A 5077-nucleotide genomic window follows, 5' to 3' on the forward strand; every position below is an offset into this window, starting at 1 on the left:
CTGGTATTAGATTTGATGTTTTTTTGGGTTAACTACTGACTGAAAATGGCTAATGGTAGGATAGGGGGGCTGGGGATTCAATATGCCAATGAATGTTCTCACAAGGATGCACAGTTTAACCAACCACTTGTGTGTGTGCGTGTGTCTGTGCAAGAGAGTGGGAGATGGGTCAAGGGTGGTCTGACTCATCAAAAGCATAGGGCCTTGGACTTTATGCCATTGGCACACTCTTGTTAATATTCATAACACTGCATTTGAGCCATCTTTATCAGTGTTTCATTTTATGAACCTTTTAATGTCAAATGAGTCAAAAAAAAATTCTCCAGAGGAATCAAAATAAATACATACACAATACATTTTTAAGTAATAAATTGCACAAAAATGTTGGATATAGCAAAAAAAAAATGATAAAAATGTACATGTGCAAATTTGTATTTAATTTATTTCTTTAATTTTAAAGAAAATATAAACATATATAAGCACCCCAGTGTCAAAAACTTTGGCTTTTCTGTCAGTTATTTCATGGTTCAGGCTTTACAGGGTTAAAATGTTCAAAGATAAGTATGGTGGCTCATTGATGCAATGACTGGTGCAATCTCACTGTAAGACGGTCTCAAGTTTTGAAACCCACAGCTCTCAATTAAGGTCAGTAAGGGAATATGATTTTGATTTACTACAGGAAAAAAAAAATACCCCAGTGGTTTGAAACCTGATATCACGTTACTGTTCAAATCATGAATGCGAAAGTCAACAAATGTTCACTCTTGCATGTCTTTCAAGGTTTGATCAAGCCATGTACAAATCATGCTGATGTTTTGAGTTACTCGTTTTACCATGTAGTAGCAGGTCTGTAGTAGAAAGTTTATTTCCATCCATCCATCCAAAAATGTTGCTGTCACATTATTTATATAGGAATACAATCACAACACAACCAGTTGACAACTAGTTGAGTTGAGAGCCCAACTGCAAAGAGACACAGTGACGGATTTTCCGAGTTAGAAGAAGAGTCCTGTTTATACTCTAGTCTCACTGAGCCATTAAGCAAACGCATATATTTTCTATACATAGTGTATAACATGAATATGTTTGTTGTGAGAAAGATAGTTGCAGTTTAGTTCATTCTTTAAGTGTGTTTTGGATTAAATAGACCAGAATCTTCATGTATTATTCCTTATTGCTTTCAGAAAAACAGCATGAAAGCACCCTCCACACCGTGCATTCAAACGATCTGATTCATGTCTTTGGTTTGGTGGCTGTTAGCTGACAATAACTGCACCATAATTAGTAGGCCAGATGTGTTTGTGCTTTCCAAGCTTCCTATTAGATATTCAAAAACAAATGATCGCCTGCACGACCATAACTATGAAAGCAGATTCTGATCTGCTTCCTCAAGGGTCCTGGAGGTCCAGCCATGATTCAGCTTTAATTCTGTGACCTTGAGTAGCCATCCAGCTTTGGGTTATGTCAAAGCTGTAAACCCACAGAATTATGCTTACAAGTCTACGAGAAGTTTTCAGTAGCACTGGTCATTAGGGATGGGTATTAATTTTCACCATTCCGATTCCATTTTCGATTCTGTTTAACGATTCGATTATTTATCGATTCTCTTATCGATTCTTATTTTTAAAAAAGGAGAACCCACAGGTCGATTAGCTTTGAACTTTGTTTTATATCTTATCTTTGAACAGACAGAAATGTAGGAGTAACATGGCCTTACAAACCCAACAGTGAGATCTTAAGAGATCCACAGCCTACTGCTCCTCGATGCCACGAGGACCCCAGACAAAAAAAAGTAAATGTAAACTAATAATAAAATAAATATTCTGTTGTAGCAATAACAAAGTATAACATAAATTATTCAGTGGCAATTACACAAGAATGTCCAGCAACATTTACACTCTCCTTTTTAAAAGTATATATGAGCTGGGCACTCAACAATAAAACTATATCAGCCAGCAAAAAATACAATCGACTCAAGTCCAATGGAACTGTGCACTGTGCAATTCTGCATCCATCAACTATGGAGAATAAAAATATAAGCATATCTGCTTTTTCAGGAAGGATACGTGATCTTTCTGGACTTATGGTCTCTCCAGCTGTGGAGAACACCCTCTCAGACAGGGTGGAGGATGCCTGCACACACAGAAACCTTTCAGCCAGTGCTGACAGCAGGGGCAGAGTCTCTCTCTTGCTCCATCACCATAGGGCGGCGTTATCCTTGCAGGGGATGGGGGTTAGGCTTCTATACAGCTGGATCTCCTGATCCACTCTGTGGCCCAGGGAAAGAACGGGCTGCCGTTGTTGGAATGACTGCAGCTCGTTGTCCTCTTCTTCAAAGAATTCCTCCAAGGCCGTTTTTCTTTGCTTTACTGGTGGCGCCTGAAATTAAATGGACATGATAAAAAAATAAGCAAAAAATGAACAATCAATGACATTTAAATTATCATCACAATGAACTAAACTTACATAGTCTTCTTCATCCTCATCTTCGAACAGCTCTCCCTGTCTGTCTCCTTGCTTCAGGTGCTTGAGTAGAAAGTGACAAATAAACAAGCAAATCAAACTAAGTACCACAGATCCATAGATGAAAGGTCTCACTCTCACAAAGGAAATGTGCAACAATGAAAAACACTGTCATATTGAAATACCTCATCTGCTCCTGCCTCTGCCTTTGCTGCTTCCCTGATCCTGTGCCAGACTTCATCCTTCTCCACTTTGGATTTAAATCGGGGGTCCAAGATGGTGGCCTCCTCCAGGAAGCTCTTGATATCAGCGTCCTTAAATTTTTAAGAGGGAGGAAAATGTGACATCATGACTGTCATTTTATTTATGATAAATAAATCATCAATTGTACCTGGTATCGTTTGGAAAGATCTTTCCAAATGTTCTCCTTTATGCTCCTTGTGAAGGCAGAGTCATCTTCTTGTACGGTGTAGTGTTACTGTAGCTTTTGCAGGATGGGCAAAATCTCACCACAGGTCGGACTTTTGTCACTGGACACTGCTAGTGTGGAGGTGTAGTGCTTCCGCATGAGTACCACAAACTCCTCTGCTTTTCTTAAGTCATCATTGCCCATTTTAGCCAGTCTGCAAAATCAACAAAACAAAAATACAACAGATATGTTGCATAAAACAAACAAAAATAAAACCTGAGTCCAAGTTAAGCTATATTATCATTATTTTTCAATACTACTCACCTTTCCTTTTCCATGGACTTTCTTATTCGTGGATCGATGGCTGCAGCCTGGATGGCAGGAAACTACTCGCAGAATCTCTCCATCATCAAATACAAAGAGTTCCATCTGGTCTTTACATCTAGGAGCAGCATATGCTTGGGCAGCTCTGAGGGGTAACGTGTTCACAACTTAAATGCTAATGTAATATTCCTTATCTTAGTTTATAAATTTAATTTGATCATGATCTAATGATTATAATATACACAATCTTAAAAAACTATTACTATGCTTACTGAGCAACTCTTGATTCTCCTTCAGGACCACTTTTGTCATGTGGGACCTCTTCATCCTTAAACTTTAACATTTCCTGACTTAGCCTACAATTAAACATTCACTTACCGAAACTCGGGGGCATCTACTGTGGCAAAAGGGTGCAAGCCTTTTACAACAAACTTAGTCACTGCTCGGTGACATTCGTCTATCCTGGCCTGTGTCATTTTACTTTTCCCTGCCTCTGTGAAAGGAAAAGCCACCTGTAGACTGCAGCGAGAACTGCCAGCATCTGAGCCAGACAGACTCTCTCGTCATGGTCATCTAAATGCAGCGCACAGTAATGGCAGGTTTTGTAATAAGGCAAAACGTGCTAACATAATATGCAATGCTAGTTGATTAGTTACCTGCAGTATTAACGGGAGAGGACGTGCAAACGCTACCGCTGCTGCTGGGTTGAGCTTTGCTAGTCCGGAGCGGATCAAAAACACGACATTCATTTAAAGCAATCACGTGTTTTTTGAGCAAATGCTTTTGCATATTCGTAGTGTTTCCTCTCTTTGATGAAATCTCTACTTTGCAAGTATTGCACGTTGCCCTGTTGTCATCCTTTCTCATAAAGGGTAACCAAACTTTTGAGCGTTTGTGCCGCTTAGGCGCCGTGTTTCCTACTGAGTAAAAGACGCTACGCAACGTGGTGACGTCATTCGAGGCGTCTGGAAGCGATAAGGGAATCGTTTGTAAAAATGGCAAACAATTCCAAGGAATTGAAACAGTGGGAACCGGTTCTCAACAAGAACCGGTTTTCGATACCCATCCCTACGGGTCATCCTTATATTGCTTGGTGTGCCTGAAATCTAGAAATTGTTAAAAGCTGTCGGTAACTAATATTCTGTGATTGGTCTTATTTAAAATGACGTTTTTTGTTTTTTTTTGTTGGTGTGGAAATGGCCTCATCATGGACATAAATGGAATGGAGCGGAGTTCACAATGTCATTATAGTAGAAAATACATGTAGGTCATCATAGCTGAAGCAAATAGCAAACAGGTATCAGCTGCTCAATTGTTGAGTTTAATAACGACTGAAGTAAAAACAGGTTTTCCATCCCTCTGTAGAGCTTCAGGCTTGCTGAATCAATGCAATGATCTATGTTTTCTCAGCATGTGGTGACATGTCAAAACCTTTGTTTTTATTAAACATGAGTGAACGCTAAACTTCATTTGGTTAATTCATATCAAAACTTACTGTTATGTTGGTAATGTTATAAAAGATTGAAGCTAATGTGATAGCCAACATTTTATGTATTATAAGACTGGAACATGTTATCTGGAATTCCACAATCATTTAAGTATTGGATTCAGACTGCTATTATGACAAGATGGCAAATGATTCTCAGGAACTGGAAGGCGCAGAGAGAGCCTCCTTATCAATACTGGGTGATTGAATTCTAGTGATGGGTCGTTCACGAACGAAATGGCTCTTAGAGCCGACTCTTTGACGTGAACGACGCGAGCCGGCTCCTTATTGCGAGCCGATAAGGAGCTTCTTTTTTTCCGCTTCACTCCGCATGCGAGCCTTGTGCTTTATGCTGGGCAGAGGGGGGAGGGGCGGTAGTTACACTCAGTAGCACA

At 39.6% G+C, this 5077-nt stretch overlaps 1 long non-coding RNA gene across 1 annotated transcript; it reads right to left on the reverse strand.

Annotated features, from left to right (window-relative positions):
• Positions 1 to 422: 422 nt before the first annotated feature.
• On the reverse strand, positions 423 to 4029 carry LOC102311282. The gene is made up of 6 exons (XR_316255.2): positions 3853 to 4029; positions 3197 to 3341; positions 2855 to 3086; positions 2649 to 2777; positions 2467 to 2526; positions 423 to 2379 (listed from the first exon to the last, which is right to left on the reverse strand). It is a non-coding gene; the product is annotated as an uncharacterized LOC102311282 (long non-coding RNA).
• Between the last annotated feature and the right edge of the window lie 1048 nt (positions 4030 to 5077).

The sequence above is a fragment of the Haplochromis burtoni genome, unplaced genomic scaffold, assembly GCF_018398535.1.
Source record: "Haplochromis burtoni strain Fernald_Lab_line unplaced genomic scaffold, NCSU_Asbu1 Contig_119, whole genome shotgun sequence".
Classification (NCBI taxonomy): Eukaryota; Metazoa; Chordata; class Actinopteri; order Cichliformes; family Cichlidae; genus Haplochromis; species Haplochromis burtoni.